General features: G+C 38.7%; 1 protein-coding gene across 2 annotated transcripts in view; it reads right to left on the reverse strand.

The window, feature by feature from the left end:
- LOC108779464 (dystroglycan) overlaps positions 1-25,147 on the reverse strand; it is a 69,251-nt gene extending 44,104 nt beyond the window's left edge. Inside the window, exon 1 of one of the 2 annotated variants that reach the window (XM_018546903.1) lies at positions 24,997-25,147. The gene's annotated coding sequence lies outside the window, so the exon portion shown is untranslated. Of the gene's footprint in view, positions 1-24,108; positions 24,245-24,996 lie in introns of those variants that run through there. The other variant, XM_018546904.1, reaches the window with a different exon arrangement.
- Positions 25,148-25,982: the final 835 nt, after the last annotated feature.

Here is a 25,982-nt window from a genome sequence, read left to right on the forward strand (position 1 = left end):
TCACGTTAACCACTCAATTAATTATTGTGTCAGTCACGTGCGAATTGGCGAGTGTCGCGGGTGAACGCGATCGTAGTATCGGATTTGTTCCGCGGATTGCAAGCGAGGCTCGCGGGCGCTAGGTCGCGTGTGTCAATATTCAGACGAGTATGCAAACATCCCGACAGCAGATAACGAAGCTATGCGAACACGGGTAGATTCCGGCCTCGCGAGCTGATGTATAACGTATCGCTACGTTTCTCCTATACGCTCGTTAGATCATGACGGATACGCAATGTCAATGAATGCACGACACGTTTTTCATTTGCATTAGCAATCGCTCTAACAATAAGCGAGAGATGGGATTATGAACAGCTCCGAGCTGTTTAATCATAGAATATAGTGTTATTGGTGTACTTTCGTTATTACCAGCCCCATATGTACGGCCGATTGTCGTCGAAACGATATTTACGTGTATAGATTCATCTGTTTCGTTAGCACACTCGAGACGCGGCTGTCCAATTTTGTCTGGTTTCCTGATCCAGTCCTTGATCGAATCCCGCCCACAGTAAACGACATTTCGTTCTCGTCCACACAGAGGAAACGTTGTTGCGGGACTGAGGCGAAAACGAGGAGCAAAGGAAAACGCGTTGGTGAGAGGGGAATGATAATGAAAAGTGGATACGGTCTCCGTAACTCGAGCAATTTTTCGATCTGATGAAGAGAAATTTTACTGGTTGTTTATATATTTAGCTAAATACAGATCTGAAAATAAATTTTATTGATCCATTAAAATATTTATAATATATAGGATATTCAAAATTTTTGCACTATCCACCATGTTTCAGTTTTCTGTAGATTAATGGCTCAATAAAATTATTTTCAGATTTGTATCTACTTTAGATACTTCAGTAAAATCATTCTTTCTGCGTACTCTTTATGCGAGATAAATAAAAATAACGAATAAAACAGATTTAGTTTTTTCTCAATCCTTCTTTCCAAATTCCAAATATCGTGCTAATTCGCCGATTGTGCAGGAAATTCTCTTGTAAATAATGATGTAGCTGGCTTTATCCCCAGGATAGAGCTGCATTATTTATGCGAGCAGACATATATAGACAGATAATAACGTAGCGACTGCTCTCGATAATCATTATTCCCGATAGTACGCGCTCAAGTCTCGGAGAGCATGGAGTGCCATGGCGGCAATTTTGATGCACCGGAGGTAGGCGGGAGAGAACCAGCAGCCGATCATCAGGAGAGGGCACCAACTAGCGCTAGAAGGAGACACAAGACCGCCTCGTTACGTGTTGACTGTTACGGGAGAAGGAGCACTTGTCTACGTTTGAGTGCTTTGTTCTCTCTGGACGAGAGAGATACAGAAACGGGGGTGCTTATACTACGAAGGACGTTACGATGAGAGGACATCAAGGGCAAAACCGCCTGACAAAAGCCATGCATCAGTGGATTTTAATAAAATATTAGAACGACGGGGAACTCTACTCGGGAAAATACTTGTATACCACGGTGATCCTTGACTCTCACTCAACCATCGCATGTCTTAAATTCGCTCTTATCTGACAAATCGCGAATCGCACATTTAGATCATGTTCAGATATACACTTTCTACTGAAAATCTACGAGAGGACATCAAGGGCAAAACCGCCTGACAAAAGCCATGCATCAGTGGATTTTAATAAAATACTAGAACGACGGGGAACTCTACTCGGGAAAATACTTGTATACCGCCGCGGTGATCCTTGACTCTCACTCAACCATCGCATGTCTTAAATTTGCTCTCATCTGACAAATCGCGAATCGCACATTTAGATCATGTTCAGATATACACTTTCTACTGAAAATCTATACATAACATGAATTATAGATTTTCAGTGCTGACAATGTATACCACACAGCAGTGTGTGGAACACAGCCTTAGTATGTAAATCTTTAGTGTTACTTGATGTCGACACGAAAGGAGTTTTGCGGTAACATTCCAAGTCCTCAACATCTCTCGAGAATCTTTACACAGAAAAAACGATTTTGCTGAAGCATTTAAAAATTTAGCTATAGATACAGATCTGAAAATAATTTTGCTGGATTATGAAAAGTAGCTCAAACATCACGAGTAATGCTGGAAAAAGATTTAACATTCTAGCAATCAGTTTATGTCTCGATGTGTCCTACGTAATTATATTAATCAATCGATTAAGTTATATTCAGATCTGCATCTAGTTAAATTTTCAGATACGTATCGTAACAGTTTTGCTGAAGTGTAACACTCGTTAAAATGGATTTTTATCAAATAATCGTTCGTATTTTCCATGTATTTTCTAAGTAGTGAATACAAATCTATATAAAGTTGTCTAACGAAAATTCTTCCTGTACTAAAAAAAAAATTACGACACATTTGTTTCGAATTAGAATAAATGTCATTAATGGAAAACGTCTACTTTCGCGCAAGCATTTACGTCAAAGTAATCCTAATGGAGTCTCAAGAAAGACCAGCGTCCTATCGGTGTCCAAAATTCGGGAAGCAAACAAACAACGGGTTGATTCCTCGGCGAGTAGCACGCACACGTAGAACACGGGATGTGCGAGATCCACGTCTCGGATGACTAATCCTGGCCCGGAGCCAGTAAGTACGCGTAAGTCAACGTACACATACGCCGCTTCGCGTGCGTGCGCGAATGTATTCACCAAACCAGTGCGGCAAAGTTTCAAGCTCCGCTTCGCTCGGGCTTACGCGGTTCTCTACGAGTTATTTATACCGAAATATGGTCGGGAACACACACACCCGTGTCGAGAGGAACACGATTCCAGCCGCGAACAACGATTTAATTGCGTTCGAATTCGATCCGACACGTTGTTCGGGTATATATGAGCGAAATAATGAAGGGTAGAAATGATAGATGGGGTATACATTTTCCCGCCTATCAATAAACTGAAAGGTTTTCTACAATCGATTTTAGGGTATTTATGATGATATGTTATAATTAAAAATATAAATACCCCCCAGGTAAATCAAGTTCTTCGACATTTTTAGTAAAATACACCGCTTGGAAGTCTTCACATGCATTACTTGCGAAATAAACGAGTCATATCCGAGAACATTTTATCATGTTGGCGTGCACTAAATTCATAAATAGCAGTCTCGCCGACACGATCGCGCGTTCGCATACAGAGTTTACACATTCAAATACCGCCTGGCGATACCATAACACGACCGCCGAAATATTTCTGTCTTATACCTTGGCATACTTTACACCCCTAACAGTATAACAACACTTGAATCAAATAATTGTGTACCGCCCCGCGTTTCTGTAAAATCTCATCCTGCCACTCTTTTCTATAATGAAGTAGATCTCAGATAAAATATAATTTGAATTCTCGTGCAATTTGTAGTTTAATATCAGATTACTTCGATCAGGTCAGGTTAATATAATTTCCGACGCGAAATTCCGCGCGATCAGCGACGACGCTCGAATAGCTCGTAGCTCGATTTTATCGCGCGACGCAGCCTCCATCATGGAACAAACGTCACGAAAGAGACAATGGCAAAATGCGGACGACTTCAAGAATGGATCAGACGTGCCGCGCGAAATGGGAATTAACGAGCGTGCGATTAACCGGGTTAATGGACGTAGGCACGCGATACTTCCACGGCGACGCTTCCAAGGAGACGGGTTGTTGACCGGGGCTAACTGACACTCGACTCCTCTCATCTAGGGCACCCATGATCTCCCTCTCCGCCGTTCCTTGCCTCCCTCATCAAAGTTGCACCATCTCTCGACGTTCGACGCGCTGATCTTATACCGCGTGATGTAAGGAACGTGGAATGAATGCCGATGGCAACGAACGAAATTCGCTCGTCGGATACCACTTCGTTATTCCGAGCAAAAAGCTCGGCGGGATTTCATTCCGATGTGGGAATTTTTTAGTGATCGAAATCACTGCATTTATCTCGTCGTTTATATCAGCGTGAAAATTTCACGAAATTATTAACTGCGTACTCTAAATAGGCTGTATAAAGCGTAAAAGTGTTAATAATTGTGTCGATGGTGCAAGTTGGATTTTGGATATATTCGCGGTTCGAAGAGCGCCTTTAATGGAGGCCGGTGATGTCGCAACAATAAAAATTTGCACGTAAACCCGCGGTTACGATGGCACTCGCCAATGAGACTCTGCGGCTATTTCGCCAAAATTACCATCGTTGCACTGATATCGGCTTAACGTAGTGAAATATAAACCTTAATTGCCCGACGCGATTTTACACGTGTGCTATTATCGTGGTGATAGTGACGGTGGCGGCGGCCGTTGGCGAGAATTTTACTCGCGGTTTTTAACGGGAACATGGCCAAACCATTCTCGGCGTCAAGTACCTAAACCGGCGGAAAAATCCTGCTTTTCGAGATTTTATATGTGTCTGATATATTAAAGGATAACGTAAATCAGGCCTGCTCTTCCGGTTACGCCTTGCATAATATTTTACGAGCCTTGCCGCGCATTAAAATGGACCATTGTTAGTCGACGGCGAAAAAATGACGAAAACTATAAATTACAAAGGTAGGAACGTAAAAATGGGAAATAGGGCGGAACGGCGATAACGAAAGCACCGTTCGCGTCGGGATCGTAATATCGTACGTTCGAATAGACGTGCGTGCATCGTTATGACTGAAGTTCCTTGACCGAGTTGTTCGCTGCAGAACATTTCCATTAGAGGAAAGCGGACGTGCTTTCCGCCCGGGCACTTTCCGCAGGGCGGAAAAAGGCGCGCCATACACAGACTCGAATTTCAAATAGAGGCAAACGTATGCGATGCTCTCGTTCCAAGTTAAATTAAAAGCGGTGCTGCATTCCGGTCTCTCTGCCATTAGTGAGCGAAACTGCGTATATACGAGCGCCGGTTAGCGAAGCACGCGCGAATCACTTATTAATTACGATTATTACGGCCGAAAAAGGCGTGCCTTATGCGGTACCTCGAATACACGTGCAATTAAGAGAGGCTGCGCCTACCTATAGCTCTCGATCGCGCGCGCACGGCGCCAAGCGTGCGCCCGGAAAAAAGGAAGACAGAACGGCGTCAAGGAACAATGTACGGCACACACCATTGTTCTCGTAATGGTTGAGGGGAAGAGAAGAGCACCGATTCAGGATGTCAACGTCATTACGGATGCACGGATCCCGACGCGCAGCATTAACCCACTTTTGTTTAATCACAAAGGCAATCTCAGCGATCGGGCCGGGTTCAACGTCTCGTTGCGCATTCGGCGCCATTGCGCGCTTAATTGCACATCGCGCTTTTATTCCGGTCGACGACGAGTCGCTTGACCCCCTCGACCTCGTCCTGTCGATCCTCGATCACCGTTGTAAGCGCACATCATCGTTTCGCGCTACACATATTGCGCAAATATATAGGCTTAGAAAAACTGCAGGTAGAGAGATTAGAAGTGAGACTGATAATAGCAATTGAGTATCTTTATCCTCGGGGTCTCTTCCCGTTTCAAATTGCCTGTTACAGGACGCAAACATACGAGTGTATCGCAGTCTCTTTGTGACACTGTACCCGCGCTCGGAACGAGAAACACTCGACATTGCACGTGGAACGCGAGGGATGCACGTAACTTCGGGGACTGTCGAACTAACCGCGTTCCCGCCACAATTTGCATGCTAACTCGCCGGTACGGAGTTTGTCGCCGTCTCTCTACGCGACAACTAGCAATTTCTATGCCGATTGTTTCCTTATACCAATCCCAGTCCGTTGGAACTCTCAATTCACCGTTCAAGCTCGCCTTCCGGTGATTCGATCGAATATACTCTACTATGATGACTTTTCATCGTAGTCACGCGAGAATCAAACGGGATTCAAAAACGTTGCCAAAATTTCCCCACTGATGATAAAGCTCGAAAGCCTTCCTTTGAGCTCGCAGCTCACATTGCAGAATTCCTCTCTCGTGTTAGAAAATCTTTCCTCTGATTCTACCAGGGAAAATGAGATTCGTGCACGCCCGCATAAAGAAAGTCCATGTAGGATCGAGAGACTGCGTGAGTCACGCAGCCCTCCTATTTTCAAGTGCGTTTACGAAATCAATTGCGTGTGTCGACACATCCGGTATTTAACCGCAGCTCTACGGTAGACTTAAATACCGATGCCTCACCTATGACCACGTGTTATCCTCCAATGACCATATCCGACGATTGCTAAATGAACACTGGGAAAAATGTCTGGTTGGATTAATTGGAATTCCGGTTAAAAATGAAATCAAAATTCACTGGTTAATGTCCGTTTCTATACCAATGTAAATTAACTTCAATCTCAGTTCAACTTACTTCAACTTTTTTCTAATTCTTAGAACTAGGAAAAAAGTTAATTACAAACCGCGATTAAAATTAAACTATATTGAGATAAAAACGGGCATATATCTTTACTAGAAAATTCTCGTTGAGATAATTAAAATTTTAATTGATATAGAATTTTACAAAACTCGTCCATTTTTCAACGAGATATTTTCTTCAAATAAAAATATTTCGTCGTCCCTTATTACAAAGACGAACGGTGCTTAATTTAAAGTCTTAGCACCAGAAATAAAATATCGTATATATGAGCGAATGATTAAATCGTATTTTCCTTGCTGTCTTGACAGAAAATTAGAATCTCTTATATTAACGTAAAAAAAATCTCATATTAATACAGAAAATTAATTAATATTACATTATTGAAGTTTACTATGCTCTCACATTGTTACACCAGTCGTAGTATAAATGTTTGATTTCCCGCAAGGCAGGAACCGTGAAATCGTTTCCGGTTAGGTAAGATAACACCTGCGTGCTCAAACTGCAGCAACGGGACGAATATTTGATTCCTGCATTTGCATCTCAATAGGTATCTCCGATAGACAAGGCGCTGATAGCACGGTAGCAACTATAAACGCCGAAGGGTAGAAACAACTGGGTCACGCTTTTCATTTTGATTTAAGGTATTTGCACGGTCGAAAGAGACAATCGGACGATCGCGCGGAATTCCGGAATCAGGACGACGACACGGCGCGCTAATAGAAACAAGCGTGGGAGTCGGGTAGTGTGGGTGCGTTATTTGTACTCCTCAAACACACCGTTCGAGATCGTTTTCACCAATGAGAATGTTGTCCCACATAGATCTATGTCGTGCAACGAACTCCGTGTATTTTCGTGTAATTGACGTTGACGTAATTCAAAACGATTTGCGCAGTTTGTAAAATTTGGTAAGAAACACAGCTTCAACGCTATACGTACTTGGTGCATAAAATATTTGCATAAAAACAACCGCAACGAGATTTTAATTACCTCGGTATACCGATTCAACTAAATTATTTCATCAGAGTTAAATGAAACCACGCGGTTATACGTTTTCAATAAAAACCAATTTTCACGTTGCGAAAACATTTACTCGATAAAGATTAGTTCGTAAAGTTTGCGAAAGTAAAATCGTTGAGCTGAGAAGAAGCAGGCGGAGCGATTCCGAATTGGCGAATGCGAAAGTTGCTGGAAAGGTACGGGGACTACAGGGAGTGACTTGAAAGAGGAATGAAAAGCTGTGCCTTCCGGGCGGCGCGTCTGGAAACAACGTAAAGTGCCCGCAACTTTTCGACCTGACTAGTGCGATTGACCGCCTCTCTACGAGGCGAGACTGCTAAAAATAGTCCCGAGGCTCCGTACTATTCGCGAAAGCTACCAGCGGAAAAGGCCAGAGGCTAAACCAACGAAAAGCGGTCCTCTGTAGAACTATCACCTCCCCCCCCCTCCGACCCTCTATTTGCAAGACTTCGATATAATTGACAGACTTATGATTCTTCTTCAAAGAGTTCTAAGATTTCGAGAAAAGTTCTGACACGATTATACTTAATACTCGAAGCGATGAAAGTACTACGAGAGTTTCCACGATTTTGCAGAGTAATCGGATTAAATTTTTCTAAATTCTTCCGATTTCTTTTTAATCTAACAGTTTCTTGAGAGTTTTGCAGAACGTCTTATAAAAGTTTTATCGGGATTCAAATTGGCCGTGATATAAAAAGCTATACAATTATAACAATTTTCGTGTAATGAAAGATAAAATTGATATCAAAATATTTTTAAAACGTTTTACAACCATATCTTTTTGAGACTATCTAGACTTTTTGAATTGTAGAACTATTTGAGAAAAATCCAGAATATCTATCAATTACATTGAAATTCTGAAAATGGGGCACTAACTTCAGGAACACGAAGCGAAGGAGGATCAGTGATGCATTGCATCCTCGATCCTCGTTGCTACATGAAAATGTTTTCTCGACTCTTGATTACATCTTAACGATTGTAAATGGGAAATGGTGGTATTAGATAAGAGCGATGCTTTTATCGCTAATGACTAAAGCTACTCTTCGAAGTAATGTTGTATAATAAAATTCGTAATTTTGCGAATATGGTAAACACAAGGAATAAAGATTCACTTTCGATGCTGTAGTAATAGTGTTGTAATTATAAGCAATAATTATAATAATTGTAATAATTGTAACGGCAATTTATCCAAAACAGCAAGAATGATAAACCGCAATAAAATAAATTAATTAAAAAAATTAAATATAATTTTTTCTTGCACAAGAGAGATTACTCTAAAAATTAGAAGCTATATTCGCGCAATAAGAAATATATATTTTACAATAAAGATCATCATTTATGCAATGCTCAACATTGAAATGCGCTTAGCAATCCACAAATACTTCCGATCTCCCATTGGAAATATTCCAGATACGTGACAGCAAGAACCAATCCCCGAACATATCTTGCTGCCGTCAGGACATCAGTGGATCCATATTTGATCTTACATGCATATATTGTATATGTGCTAAGAAAATATTGCGAAGCGACAGATCAACACGCTTTCCGTCACGCATAACGAGAATCGTGAGAATTCCGACCAATCTCGAGATAAAGAGAATGTGTTGAAAAGACAAATCATTCTACTAAATTGACTATCGTTGCTGTTTCCCTTCCATATATCGTTGGCACCGCCGTATTTCCGGAACAAACATTTCGCCACCATGTATCACGTGATATCGATTCATCTCCTATTTTTGAGTGCTTAGCAACACAAACTGATTATATTTACCGCAAGATTGGTTTTCAATTCCTTTACCGTCGGAAAATCAATGTTGCCAATAAAATTATTCAATGTACGATAACGTACACTGTTAAAAAAGACATGAAATTTCATGTAAATGTAACGGAAGCAAATTTCAAGCAGATACATTAAAATTGCATGTTAAATCTAAGTTACTTATAATTTTATGCTCGATCATTGACAACATTGAACGATTTTAATGTACCTGCTTGAAATTTGCTTCCGTTACTTTACATGAAATTTAATGTATATATTTTTAACAGTGTAGCAGGGCAATTAAATTCCCAGAATGCAAATGAATAACGGTTATCTAGTTGTATCCCGACTAATATTAAGTGGACCTTAATTTGAATATTTTTATGCGCAAAATAATTTTTCATATATATGGTATCTATGTGTGTGTCCAGACTATCCAAATAGTGCAAAAGAGATCGAGAGTGTTTCATGCGGCAAGTTAGAAAAACTATAGTGCGGCAACACATAATTAGTAATATCTATCGTTTATCTCATTTGCTCCGGTTGAGTATACGCGTGACGTTTCATTATAAGTTCACTTTGCGTCTACTTTAAGCTCATTATAGTTTACCCGCGCCGGAACATGGATAAACGTCAAGTTAATGCCTAAGATTAAATTTGCGCGATGGTTACAAATAATATTAATTTCACGTAACTTGATGTAATTTTAAGCTATAACTTAAGCCTCTGTTATATACTGAAAAAAAATGTTAAATTTCAATATTTATTTGAATGGTATTAAGTAAATAAATATTTACGTAAACATATTTTTATTTGATACAAAAATCATTCATTCTATATAAATATCATTTTCTTTTATAGAGTAAATGTTTACTTACACAGAAAAAAATTATTCAAAACTCCTATTAACATTTATTCCATTAAAACAATTTAATTTTGAATGGAAATTATTTTGTTTAATCTCAAAGTTTGAATACAATCAATTATATTTTTAATTTAGAAAATTGATTTGATTGGATTATATATTCCAATGACTCGATTTATTAAACTTAACGAAACCTTTTTTTCATTATAGTACTATGCAAGGAAATATGTATAGGTGGAAGTAGTACCCCCTAACGTTTAAACAAAATTGTAACAAAAGTACTGGAGAGATCAGAATATTTCTGTACTTACATTAAACTTTGGTTTATTGACAATAAAACAAAACGACACTTTGGCGAAAATAAGCATTAAATTATTGTTTAAATTAGATTTTAAAAAAGCTTTTGGTATACGATTTGGAGACCGTTAAATTGCACCACCTGGTTCCTAAATCGTACTTCTAACCTAGTAAACAAGCTGACATTGCTTATTGTCAGTTTGACATTAAAATAACATCTTTAACGACGATAAATAACATCAGTTTGTGCATTATACCTTGCATACACAGGCTGCATTTGGTTATTCACTGCGTTTTATGACTTGGAATTAAGTGTGGTGGAAAAATGTTAAGAAATTTTGCGTATTTAATACTGTTGAAAGCCAGTAAAAATCAGTGTATTAAAAAATCTTGTTCTTCGGAGTCCTTATATTCTTCAGAGTTATAAGTCTTTTAATAATTATTCGCGTCCGATGCTAATAGGTATACCTAACTTATAAACATAACCTATCAATGCGTACGAGCCGCAAGGAGATTATGAGAGCTTGCGTAAAGTACTGGTACAATATAAAGCGACAAGTACGATTTACCCAACTCCCTCTATTTTTACAAATTTGCCAATAGCAACATAACTTATAAATATTTTGCTAATTTGGTGCTATACTCCAAAAGAGTTTAAATATCAATTATAACCCTGAAAGACACTATATTATCCACCTCTGGTATCGATAACACCTTAGGTAAATTGTATCAAAACTTAGATCAGACATCGAACAAAATCAATTTTGAATATCACTCGTAAATAGACGACTCAAAAACAAAATAAAAATGATAGTTCTTAACCCATATTAGTAGCATCACATCAGTGTCATTATGTTTACAAAAAAATATTTCATTTAGAAAATACAATGGAGGTACGATTTAACCGTCAGTACGACTTAGCCAACTCTATCCTAATTTATTAATATTTTTAGTGTATATATCACATACAATATATATTATTAAAAATCTTCTCTCTTTCTCTCTCAATTTATCTACTGCTTTCTCTCTGATTTTCTATTACATTGCTATTTTGCTCAATTTTATTATTAACAAGCCTTTTAATAGAAATTCCCTGAATTTTAATTATACCATTGTTCCGTTCTCAGCTCAAATATCGTTCTCCTGTCGAGTCCAATCGAGTATCCGATCTCTCTTACAACATAGTGTGTAAACGCGCCGGGGCCAAAACAATCAACGCATTATTGCAACTATTAAGGTGCTCTGGTACGCGAAGCTGTCCGGCGATATTTGATTGGAGCTTTCGCGAACTCGGGGAGAGGCTGCAACGCGGCCACGTGAACATTCGTGGGCATTCACCCCGGCAGTCTCAGAATAACTGCATACCTATTTGTCCCGAGTAAGCAGACAGTGGTGCACAGACGAAATTATTCGACGAGGTAAGTTCACGAAACCGCAAGCACGAAGCACTTCGATATCGCGCCTCGTTTGAATATTCCGGAAATTACGCGGAAGTCCGCCGTGTTCAAGCTTCAGCGCAGAACTGTTCGCAACTCCAAAAATACCGTCAGCATATCATATATGAGAATCACTAATAACACAGTAGCCTGACAATTGCAAGTAGCGCTTGCCGAATTGAATCGACGCACATCTATTCTTGGCAAATCACGACATGATGAAATTACCGTTCTAACGTGTTGAGAGCCGCTGATAGCGAAACGACAGCGTCGAAACCTGTCACGGACATTATTTGCAGTTTATTTCGAACGCGCGGTACAGCCTGGTCTTCAGAAAGCACCAAATTGACACTCGAGAAGAGACGGAATAATGTTGATGGTATTATGCCGACATCGAAATCGCATTCAACCTACAAGTGACTGCTGTAATAATGAAAGCAGCGATTTTTCGATAACAATAAGTGCACGACCCCGAATAGTCACGATGAAGAAATGTTTGAATTATTCCAATAATAATTCAACGACTGGTCGAGCAATATAGCTTGAAATTTTAAACCTTTCGAGCGATGGGAAAGACCTCCTGTATTATGTAACGGGAGCTTTCGGAGTCGGTACGAGTCGTATAGAGCGGCAGTGCATACAAGTTATACGATACTCTACCAATACTTTTCTATATGACGCGAGTCGTAAAGTAGAACGGCTGTTACAGTCGCATCAATCCGCAGAAATGCGGGACGTAAAACGCTATGAGAATCGCATCTTTTCCACGATTGTTACACACCTACACGACTCCACCTGCACCTTCAGGATCCGTAAGGAACACGTTATAAGAGAAAACGTTATGAAATTGCCATCTTTACGACACAGCGCGCGCAAAGCATAAAGCGCGTTAACTTTGTCGATTTAAGATATAGTTAAACAATCAGTCTTCCCCTTCTCTTTTTCGTTTTACTCGAAAAAATAGAGATCTTAATCGATATGTGGGCGACTTTCTCCCAAGAGTAGTAAATAAAGTCAAATATGTAGTATAACGACTGGAAAGGTTTTACAGCACTACTTTCGCACGAAAAAGCATATAAAATATAGACAATGGATACCTGTTGCAACATCTACGTTTGTCTTCGATCGATCGATTACGTAACGATACATTGAGAATCGCGGAGTTCTCTTGAAGAAAAGCGAAATGAGCGCTGCTGCAAATATTATGCAAAGCACCTTCGAAGGCGTTATGGGCGACATTCCAAGTGTCTGAACCGCGAATAATTCTATTCGCGACTACGACTGTAAAACCTGCGGAGTTGCGGATCGAGTACCGCTGAGTGTCATGTCAAAAGATATTACGCGTTTGGATCTGTCGGCGAAAGCTTCCTAGGAAGGCTAAGTTGAGAATCTCGCGGAAGAACACCGAGAGAACAAACCAAGTTTTACCAACTGACTCGAGCTATCCTTAAATAAAAGATTGGACATCCTTTAAACAACTTCTGATTGATTTATATTTTCTGATGATCCATATTTTTAAGATAGAGGCGTAAAATAGAGTGAGTTTCATTCTATGTATAATCTATCTCATTCTATCTTAAGTAGGTCCTGAATAATACAGACCCAGTTTCACAACTCTTAACCAAGGTATTCTTTATCTCTTTCTAGAATTGGAAAGAGATGAGAAATAAAAGTTAAGACTTAACCGTGAAACTGGACCTAAACGTTATATGTGGTATCCATTCTCTTACTTGAGAATCTCTAATTCAGGTATGTGCCATTCGAAAAATAGGTACTGCTGTCGGGACCTATCGATATCACACACCATCGTGCATGAACACGCTGTCGCGTCGTACAAAAAAGCCGAAAGCTCATCAAGCACGCGGGATGGGAAGCGACGGACGAGTGCGGGAAATGCGTCTGGTGCATTATTCGCGCGGCGGGTGCACGACGTCAGGACGCATATCGGTGATCCCCGATGAAACGATGAAAAATCGAAAAATCCAGACACGTGCGGTACTCGCCCACTCTCTCGTATCTTGCGTCGGACGCGACCGTGTTTAACATTTCTCCCCGCGTCCTGACCGAGGAACTGCATGTGATATATAACGACCGCGTATATATGTACCTCGCCGTAACGTATGGAAGAGCGCGATACGTATTTTCATAAGACACCTGCTCTCGTGAAACTGCGTGAACATCGACTCGTGAGATCTCTGCAAATATACCCATTTCTCTATCCTAGAAAGAGATTTCCTCCGCTTTGCTTAACGCGGTTGAATACGCGCGAATTTCAATGGATTCTCCAAGAGATCCGGTGAAAATTTTACATTCGATTTTACGGCGCATAAATGCAGTTTTCCCGCATAGCCTGCGGATCCCACTATACAAAATTCCAACCAGAAATGAAACGTGCAATATCAATAAATACAATTTCTCGCGCGTTTTAATTATATATAGCGTCACTAAAATTCTAGTTAAAAATGAAATATCCACGAAAATAGGTACAATATTTTTCAATATTTTATTCATACAGTTTTCAGTTGTAAATAGATCGCGTTTTATCTTCTGCGAGAGGTGAAGAATAAATTACCGAGCTGTGGTCAAAGCGATATTCATCTGGTATACCACTATCTGTAATTTAATTGGCACACTCGCGTCATTCGCCGAGTACTTATTGACCACTAAAGAGCCTCGATACCGAATTGTCGTATCGAGACACTTGTGCGACGAGTGGGAAATGTCACCGCGCCATATTAGGTGAGTTCGGGAAGACAGATGTATGTATGTGTCCTGGCCACTTTACACTCCGTACCTATAGGCAAGAAAACTCAGTAACTGCTTCGTGGAAATAGCTTCAAGTGCATGTGAATATGCTTGTGCGAGGAGAAACTACAATCTGTTCTTCAAACCATATATTCAACTGGCAGAGTTTACTTTCCACCTGACTTTCCGCTTAATTTTTCTGACGTAAGAGATAATACTCTACCACTTTGCGTCTCTCAAGCATGAGTTTAGAGTTATATAGGACTGTTATATTCGGTTCGGCACAATTTACGGCGTCAAATGTCTCAACTGAATCTTAACGTTAGTCTACTGCACCGAGACAAAGAGCGACAGCTCGGACACACCCTGCACGTACCGTATCAGGAGAAATGGCTTTCAAACTGCAGATCCGCGAATGACATCAGCGCTAAAGAAGATACGCTAAGTGTCAATGTGGCCGTAATTTGTTCACGATTACGTCATTAACAGCGATAAGAACGAATGGTTCGGAATATAGATCACTGCATCGTGTCAGCTCGCTTGAAGCGCAGAATGTTAAATATAATTAGTGCATTCGTGTTATTAAGCACTCCATGACTTCACGCAGTTGTCACGCACACAGTTTGTCGGAAGGAATCCGTGGCGACTGACGACAATTTAACTGCTCCCTATCTAATTTGACACACATGAAAATCTATACATAATTCTACATAATCGATATATTTTTTAAATTAAGCAATAAAAAATTTTTTAACTTTCAAAAAAATATGGAATAATTCAGGAGGTACTTTTCAATATCTCTATTATATTGCCAAATTTTTTAACAAGATATTTCAAGAGGAAGAACTGGATTTTTTATTCTTTATTTCAGAAAAATATGAAATATTTCTGAAATATGAAATATAGCGTTGGTCCAATCGCTTTTTCACCTGACAGTTTTCGATAGAACTCGTCGAGAACTATAAGAAACGCTGCTCAAAACTACTCGGTACTCTCAAAAAAATTTTCAAAGATTTCTACTATTTTTTTTTTAACTTTATTATTCTTCAAAAATGTTTTTTATGTATCAAGAACTCTAGGTATTCACAAAATACTTCTGTTAAGCTGATCAGAACTATGCGACCTTGAATTTCGTTAAAAAGTTAGCACCCCATTTTTAAAAAATTATTAAAAAATGATTATTAAGCGCATATGTCATTAAAAATCATAGAGAACTCTTCGTATCGTCAAAAAGAAGCAGGAATTATCATCAGAACTATTGTATCTAAAAATTAATTTTTCAAACATTTTATTATTTTTTTTTGTAATATTCGAAAATTTTTTTTACATATCAGGAACTCTAGGCAATCGCAAATTGAAGCTATTAAGCCGCTCAGAACTATTCCACCTCGAAATTCGATAAAAAGTTAGCACCCCATTTTTAAAAAATGTAAAAAAAATGTTTATTGAGCGGAACTCTTGTTATTAACTATAGGGAACTCTTCGTCTCGTCAAAAGAAAGTGGGAACTCTAATCAGAACTCCTGAGTACTATAGTTGGGATGCTAACTTAACATACCCTAGATACTTTCAGCAAAATCATTCTTCCTTGTAATTAAAAGTTTATAGCGTAGGTAATAATAATAATAATAATCTATTCTATATCTTGCGACTGTAATTCGCAAACATAATTTTTGTAAACGACTATCGCTGGCGCAGAAAGCTCGTTAGTTCGACAGTGGCATGAAAGTAAATGTAAATATCTCGGTGTTCGTGAGTTTGCTTGGTTCTCCGATGCGAGAGGACGAGTTGAAAGCTCAAGATACTGCGGGAAGCGAAATTGGGTCGCCATCTCGAGTATGCCTGACTTTACTTTATCGTGACTTCTCTCGTCTAAGCGACGGAGCGTTTCGTTGATTCGCATCTTGCGGAGAGTCCCGTCGGTTGTTTCGTGTTTCGTCTCCCTTCTGCCACGCGGGATTCTTAAACGTTTGCGTCGGTCGCAAGTTGAATGCTAAGGATCGTCGCGCATCCGCCGCGTTTCTCTTTACAACTCGGCGTATTCATTTGGACCGCTTTGTGCGAGACGTTTATGCAGCTCAGCGTTACGTATTATTACGATGGTTTGCGTCCACCATGACGTCCCTCGTAACAAAGCTGTCATTACGAGGAACAAACGAATAGATTTACAAATTTAATTCATTTTAATATTCACATACGTTACATGCGTTATATAATTTATTACAGATCTCGAATGTTTGTCACACGTACATTATCAAAATACACCAAAGAATATAAAATGTAATTAAATCTCAGCGTTCTCATTTACTACGAAAATCCTTTAATTAACTTGCATATGTTTATACACCTTCTATATGATATAAGAAGCTTGCTCTTCGTTTCACGCATTTATGTGGGTACACACAGCAACTTACGAAGAACGTGCACTGTGATAAGTTCTTAGTCCACCATAAGTGGTCGTAACTGTTTATTTCATTTCGTAAAAAGAAATGAAAAAATTAAGCGATTTGCAGAGAAAAAAAAAATGATCGGAAAACGAGCTCTCTGTAATTAAAATAATAAAATGTGTCAACGGAATGAAAATTTATACATATTTACAGGCGGTAACTATAAGCTCATTTAATTCGATGCGAGTAGAAAAATTCTGCTTTTAAAGCTGTCCTTTATGTTCTTTATTTCGCTATAAACACAAAGAGATGATACCTCTCTTTCTCTTTTGTACCGCTTTCTTTTTTTACACGAGCTCGTCGAGTGGTAAATGTACACTTTTGCTATCCAACGGAATGATTAAGTACTGCGATTTTATTCTGCAGGGTAAACGCGTCGCGACGGTATATCTCACGGACGGTATGACCAAAAAGTGGCGATTTGCAGATATAAAAACGCGATTAACTTGTTTAATCGGCTTGTAACTTTTCATCGAGATCTTTAAAGACACCATTAATATGTATTTTTTGTGATTGTGAATTATAGTGGATAGATTTAGATACATATATAGAAAATACATAAAATACAATCCGACTTGTATAATGATAAAAATTCATATTAAAGCTTTGACTAGTATTTTTTCAGATTTTTATCCAGGACAATAAAAAAACTTGCTGTTCCTCAAAGACCCCTGACGAAAGAATTAAAATTCCATGTTGCGAAGATTAAATTGAAACACACGGCTTTTACCCGCACAAGCAAAAATTCAATTGATAATTTTGTTTCCACCAATTCGTCGTGAAAAATGCATGCTTTCTATAAATATCGCATTTAATTACTAGTTCTCGTTTAAAGAAAACGATGACGTGATCGGGTGAGAATTCAACTGAAAAGACTCATCGTATCCATCCGTGCTTCTTTGTCTCTCTCTCCATCTATTTCTTATAGTAATCTCTATTCTTTTCTGTTCGCGCCCTTTTTTTATTTCTTTTTAAAAATTTTATTTTGCTGTCGATTTGTTCTCGTTTTCACTTAATATATACTAACGGTCCCTTAGTTTCTACTTTATCCATGCGCTCTCCGTGCTCTGGTGAACTCACCGAGAATCTTTATGACCCTGCCAGATGTCTCGCATGGCATTGACGCATCGCTTTTTTTACGGAGATTCCCGGTTCTATCAAGGAGAAAAATATAACTCGACGTTGCGTGAAACAACCATGATGGGAAAATCGTGACTGTAAATGCACCTTTCGTCGGTCCACCTGTCACGCGATGCCCGGTCGAAAGAAGAAATTGCACCGAAACGCGAGACACGATACGAATTCTATTCTAAGATCGATATTACGTTCCAAACAATATAGTAAACGACGTTGATTATTTTAATGCTGAATATATAGCCAAGACTAATCAGTTATTTGAGGAATATCTGGCATTTCATTGAAACTCTAAAGTTGGAGCGACTACAGCGAGATTGCTTTCGATTCAAGCGTTTCCATCTTCGCGACGATAGGAATGTTCTCCTCATTAAAATTAGGGAGCCCTGTACACTAATTAAGCGCCGTATAACATTCGGCGTACGTTTACATTCAGCTCGCGTGTAATGCGAACAGATAACCTTACGGAGACGCCAACTGGCCGCTACATATTATGTTTGGAATTTCATCAGGAGCTTGTATTCAGGTCCTGCAATAACATTCCAACTGGCCCATGTGTGAGCGTCGAGTAAGATGGCTCCATCGTACAGCGGATTAAGCGAGATGACTAATTTGTATGGCGACGACCATTAAAGCAATTTAAGCTTTCCAGCAGCAAACTTTTTGTCTAGATAACAATGATAAATATGTATAATAATATTGAGATAAATTAAGGATTTTAAGAGGATGGGCCCAATAAAAACTTTTAAATTGACATCGAATTTGAAATATATACGATGGTAAAACTGAGAGAATCGTGAGATAAGTTCAATTCCACTGCATCGTCAGAGATCTTACGAAGCGTTGCAGGCGAGATAATCCCGAAGAAACGACCTCAACGAAGTTTCGCGCAATTTCTAATCGGGTGCCTGGGACGAAACGCGATTTGAACAGTCTATCCCGAGCGAATATCGTCCGAGTTTCCTGGCGAATGGACTTGAGAACTCGAGGAGAGATCGGAGAGTGGAAGATACGATTGCGACCCAGCGGCGGAAGTGGCGCGGCGGAGCGAACAAGAAGAGACACAGAGGGAAGATTGCGAAGGAAGCCTCGAACTGGGACTGGAAATAGAAACGAGGAGCTCGTTCCGGGGAATTTCATCGGCGTGAAGGGACGGAGAGGCGAGACGAGAGGAGAAGGTAAGAAGGGACGGCATCGGGTGCGAAAACTATTCAAACTGCGATCGTCGCAAAACGGCCGCCGCGCCGCGCCGCGATGGATTTAGAGTGACTGCACAAACACACGTATTTTTATGTACAGATGTGACTCGCCTGCCAAACGACTGCGACGCCTCGTATATTTCAACGAGTCGAATCGACGTTTGACGTGTCGCGGCACTTGTGGCATGTAATTAGTAGACCCTCTCCAACAAGAGTCTGGACACGAACCGTAGTTTTGTATGTAAGATAGTAGTGTTAACTACTCCAAGAGAAGACATACATTATCTTTACTAATAAATTTCGTTTGTTTTTTGCAGAGTGTAAACTACAATAAATAACGGTCTACATCGAGCCAAATGGATCCAACATTGTGTGTGTGTGTTCCCAAATTTTATAATATAAATAAGAACATAAAAGTGAAAAACTAAAAGTATCGTACGTTTCAGAACTCACAGATCCTTCTTCAGCGATTCTTACAGCTGTTTGTGTCGTTGGATTGATAATATTTTCTTATGATTCTCTCTCTCTCTCTTTCCCCCTCCCTTTCTCGATATAAGAAATTTAGAGAATTACTCATTCTAATTTATTAAAGTTGACAAAAAACGATGGACCAATCAAAAATATGTCATCTTCTGGCCGGACTCTGGGTATGTTAAGTTAGCACCCCAACTATGGTAGTACTCAGGAGTTCTGATTAGAGTTCCCCCTTCCTTTTGACGAGACGAAGAGTTCCCTATAGTTAATAACAAGAGTTCCGCTCAATAAACATTTTTTTTTACATTTTTTAAAAATGGGGTGCTAACTTTTATAATTAAAAAATGATTATTAAGCGCATATGTCATTAAAAATCATAGAGAACTCTTCGTATCGTCAAAAAGAAGCAGGAATTATCATCAGAACTATTGTATCTAAAAATTAATTTTTCAAAAATTTTTAATTTTTTTTTTATTGTTTGAAAATTTTTTTTACATATCAGGAACTCTAGACAATCGCAAAATGAAGCTATTAAGCCGCTCAGAACTATTCCACCTCGAAATTCGATAAAAAGTTAGCACCCCATTTTTAAAAAATGTAAAAAAAATGTTTATTGAGCGGAACTCTTGTTATTAACTATAGGGAACTCTTCGTCTCGTCAAAAGAAAGTGGGAACTCTAATCAGAACTCCTGAGTACTATTATAGTTGGGCTGCTAACTTAACATACCCCCGGACTCTATTATAGAGTTTGCAGTGATGAGCGCCCGACAATGCCAATGAAAAGAATACAATGGTAGCCACAATATGGTCGTTTAATGCTAAGGAATTTCGAAGCTCCTCGCGGTTGACGTGGATTTATTCACCTCGCGACGCGGTTTCAGATCTCGGGATGTTCTCTCAGTCATAAGAACATTTTTTTTGTTTCGTCGAGCTAAAATGATCTCTAATCTCGTTGTCGCAACGGAGATATTTCATTGAAGGGCTCCTAAGGAATTTCGAAGCTCCTCGCGGTTGACGTGGATTTATTCACCTCGCGACGCGGTTTCAGATCTCGGGATGTTCTCTCAGTCATAAGAACATTTTTTTTGTTTCGTCGAGCTAAAATGATCTCTAATCTCGTTGTCGCAACGGAGATATTTCATTGAGTACAAATAGATTTACCGGAATATTTATGGCGGCCATTTTAAACGCTCCGTTGCGGGGTTGGTACGATTACAGCGTCGGCTGTTTGCTCAGCTTAGAACGGACGTAGACCACTATGATTATTCTATTCAACGGTATTCACCCCGACCGGATTCGGAGCGAGCTGCTTTTTACGAGCAGCGAGAAAGAAGAATGGCCCGTTCTGATCGAAGGACTTGTCCGCGACTTGAATCGCAAGAGGTCTTTACGAGCGGAAAGGAGTTCGAGCGGAGATAAAGGTTCTGAGAAGCAAGATAAACGTGAAATTTTTAATCTTTGAACCTCGAGAGTTTAAACGCGAGATTATCCGGCTAGATATTAAGAGAGCGTATTGCATATAAAGAGGGGGAAAAAAAGGAACTAAAAAAAAATTATTTCCCCTGAACCGCATGCAGTCTCCGTTGTGTAAGCACCGTTATTAATTGTAACCGAGTCCACTCTGTATCGTAAAGGAAGAACGAGTAGTTGCATAACCGCTTTGTGACGCGAAAAAGAACGCGCCGCCGTTCTAAAGTTCTGTCTCTCTTTCATAACCGCGTCTCTATATGTCACTTTTTGTTCGCGCGAATATATTGCAAGAACTGAGACTACAGTACGTTCATTCATTTGCGGGAATTGCCGTTTCATTGCTCGTTTCTGCGACATTTCCCGTCCACCCGTAATTAAACTTATGCTGAGAAAGACTCAATTCGCATACATCGATTCTCGCGCATAAAGTTTCCTTCCCACCTGAGTCCACTCATCGATTATCCCTACACGTGATCTATTCTCGACTCAGATCAAACGTTCTACGAGATTCATCAGAATTAGACGCATCGGGTCTGGTTTTCGCGAGTTTCAAATAAATCGTTTATGCCGCCGTACAATTCAACATTAAAAGAGACTTAGCAGTTTCCAAAGGAAAATAATTTCTGCTCTTTCAATTCGTAACGACACCACGCTCTCGTCTTTTCCCTTTGAATGATGCATCTTTTTGTCTACGTCAGACATTGAGGAAAATTTTAGTCAATATAATATAACTGTTCTCTAAAACTTTTAGAGTTAAAGCTTACTCTGAAGACCTCATTTTTAAAGGCTGAAAATTGAGATACCCTTTTTTAAGACTGGCTCAATTTGCACTCTTTAGAGTGAGATTCCACTTCAAAGAATTTAAAGAGTGCGTGTACTATACATTTCGAGTAAAATTTTCTTCAAAAAATATATTTTTGTATAAGTAGTTCTAGAATACTTGCAAGTTTATTCAACAATGATATCTCGATTTCTAGCTGTGGTCCCCTTCCCACCTTTTTAATATTGACAGAATAATATAACGATGCGTGTCCACTGAAAAAAACGGATGGTTTCTGTATTTAACTCACGTACATCCGGCCATAGCTTCCGGCCACCGAATATCTCAAAAACCCCCCTTCGCGCCTAGTTTCTTTTACTTTAGTAAATCGATACGTATTTATCGTTTTCTCTATAGCTCTTCGCTTGCTAACTTTAGCACAAGTAGACCGATATTTCTTGCTACTTCAAGTATTATATTCTTACTCATTCTATAGACAACAATTCCGTCACCTTTTAAAAAGAAATATATAAGTATATAACACTAAAATACTTTTAGACGTCGAGTACTTTTTAAGAACTTATATTGGCTTCTATTATCATAAAGGAGTTTGCGCCAAACAAGTATATTAAAGAAAAAAAAATTAGCAATAGGTAGAAAATATTTAGTAAAATAATGCCAATTAAATGTCTGGTTAATATAACCAAAAATTATTTCACTAAATATTTATTTTCAGTGTACACACAATACAAGTAAAACTGGCGGATAACTTTGTTCGTCGAACAACAAGTGAGAAAAAGAGCATTATTCAAGCGTCGATATCGTATAACAAGCGTTAATCGGAATTCACTAATTGAATGTTAATGATGTCTATTTATTAAAAAATACAGATGCAGAGATAAGGCGATTTGATTTTTATAGGAGCATATACCGCAGCAAATGGACGCGGCGATAGTTGCTGCGTCACGTTACGTGCAATTTTAACGAATCGTACTCGCTCGTGCATTAGCGTTAATCACCATTTGCAGCAACAAAATGCGGTCTATAAAAAGTGGCAATAATAGAATTGCATTTGCGTTGATAACTAAAATCGATTTCAGAAATATCTGAATAGTTTTTTTTTCGTTCTACGTCAAACTAAAAATGTTGTTCATCCTTTTCGCATTAAATATTCATAATGTATATACATATATAATTAAGTATATAATATGTAATAATATTATAATTAAATATATATATTTTTTTCAAACAATTAATAATCTTCAATATAATTAAATTTCCTTCTTAACTAAGTTGATTAAATCACATCAAAATTTTCATCAAAGTAATATTTATTTAAAACACTCCGAAACGTCATGTCTTATAACCAATTCAAACCATCAAGAGCTTAATTTAGCAGATCCGTGAATATTCAATCAGTAACGTCATAATTAAAGCCGTACTTCAATTTTCGCTAATTATAAGCAAGAGTCTATTACGACTTGTCGAAATATAGCTTCTCGCTTTGTTACTAATTAAATTACATTATCCGCAACATGAATACGGCAAGGCGAGAATCAATTGAACGTTTCTTGACCGCATTTTGAAACGGGATTTCTCGCGCGTTTCGCGATAATCGTCTCACAGAAATTGATTGATTTACTAGGCAGGCTACAAATCGGCAATTAATATTTAAGTATTATCGAGGACGATATCTATTATAAATGATGATCAAGATCTTCTTTCTTCTCTCTTTTAATTTCAAGAATAACGTTCGTTAAACCGACAGTCACATTTCTCTTTTTTGACAAATCTATCGCAGATTTCATTCGAGGCGTCTTTGAAATCCCTTCGCATTCACCGTGTCGCGTCGCCCTTCATTACACCAAGTACAGTGCATTCTCGCTTAGCAGACGACAACCTCCTCAACGACGACTACGTGATGATAAAAATTTAACCAGTAAAACAGCATCGTACCGGAGAAACGCTTTCGTATATAATTTAATATGCCCGCGTTTGCATTCGCTGATGAAAATCTTGCAATTACGACACGAGACTTCAAGGATCTGCTCTCTGTCTCTCTCTCGCTTCTGTTAATCGCATTGCCGGTAAAATTTTCGCAAACGCTATTTATGTTAATGCTGTTTGTTATGCTACTTAAAATTGATGCTTTCTGAAATATTAATCACTAAGTCATTTCGCCATATTTACCTGTACTCCTCCCTCCCTCGTGAAGTAAACACGTTAATTTGAACGAAATCGAGGCTTAATTAAATAGTGAATTATTATATTTCCGCAAAAATATGCACCGAGCGCTCTCCAGCGCTCTCCAGCTCTCTCCGTTAATCAACACTGATTTAATTCCCGATTTCAAGTCTGCAATTAAATAGTGTTATCACATGTACCACACGCGTCGCACGTGGCGCGCATTGCACGTGGGGGAGTTAATTTATTAAATTTATTAAACGACTTACCAGGATTCGATCAACAGTTCTGTTCATATAGATATATACATGAAAGCGAGAGACAATCCGTGGCTCATACGCGCAGATATTCATCTGATGGTTTAGGAAACCGTCAAAATTACATCAACAAAATTGCGTACAGATATCGAAAAAAGAACAGCGAAAAAAAAGAAATATTCAAACAACATCGACATCTAAGATTTATGCCTGTGTCTGCCAATGTAGACCTTAACTAGTTCAAGTGACTCTTCATTTTTTTTTTTATTTTTCGAAATAGGAAAACATAGAGAGAGAATTAGATAAAAACCATGATTAAAATCAAACAATATCTGTATCAAATAATAAGGCTTAAGAAAATCAAAATAAGTCAATAATGCAAGTCAATATAAGCTAAAACTGGATAGAAATGGTGTGTACAACTAATAATTAAAATTACATTGGTAGAAATGGGCATCAAACGAAATTTCGGCCTGAATTGGCCTGAATTTCGCCGAACGTCAAGTGCTCGCGACGCGAGGATGGTCCACGCCGCAGGCAGGGCGGAAACATCCAGCCGGCGCGGCGGCGAAGAATCGCATCTGCCGGAATTAGCCCGGTACGCGCGAATGATATGGAGATGATCGGATTTACTCACCCGCTCTCGAAGACGTTCTCGGCGTCCGATCGTCAATCCGCCTTCGCTTCGTCCTTCGTTTGTTGTCGCTCTTCCTTTCTGCCCGATCGGGACGCTGCACCGCTCGCTCATTCGAATCGGCAGCGAGCCGATCGTTCTGTCTGTACCACTCCGAGACGATCTATCGGCCAACTATCGCGAGCGAAAAAGTGTGCTTTGGCACCGCCGCGACAGATACCGCCATTTTCCAGAGGCGCACCGCGCGCCCGTGGCACGCGTGTCGCCATCTGGTAGCAGAAAGAGCATTTCTACACGTAACATCCGTCGATATTTTAGATTACTGAAATTTGAAGAATATTATTTGATTGTAGTTTTTTTAATGTAAAAAAATGTAAATCAAAGCTGATGATGCCAGCATGTTGGAAACAACAGTGTTGTATCAGTGCATTTTATGCAATCGGTATTAACATAACCTGTGTTTTTAAATCTCTCTGTCATTTCCCTCTCGATGTGTTAAATTTAAATTAATATACATATTTCAATTATATAATTACATATACATGTGTTGTAATAATATGCATCTTGTTCTGTTTCATAAATTTTAAATGTTTCTTTTTTATACAATACTATATAAGTACAATATGTTAAAAATATTAGATACTTTATTAATCAATTATTTAAAGTTTTAGTTCAAAAATTGATTTATGACATTTATGTATATATAATAATGTTATAATGATTATATTATAAGATGTCTAATATTTTCAGTTAAATGCAATAAATTATTATTAAAAAAATATAATAAATATACATTTTGTTAATAAATTTATGTTTAACGGGTAAAAATACGTCACACACATAACTATTTTGTTGCAAAAAAAAAGATCAAATTTAGTTGGACTGTGTTATCTCTAATTGTTCAAAGAATGATAACGAATGATTATAATGTAACGCGAAACAAGGAATTCACTAGGTACACTGTGACCTTTCCGTACAAATAACCGCAT

The sequence above is a fragment of the Cyphomyrmex costatus genome, unplaced genomic scaffold, assembly GCF_001594065.2.
Source record: "Cyphomyrmex costatus isolate MS0001 unplaced genomic scaffold, Ccosl1.0 scaffold6, whole genome shotgun sequence".
NCBI classification, from domain to species: domain Eukaryota; kingdom Metazoa; phylum Arthropoda; class Insecta; order Hymenoptera; family Formicidae; genus Cyphomyrmex; species Cyphomyrmex costatus.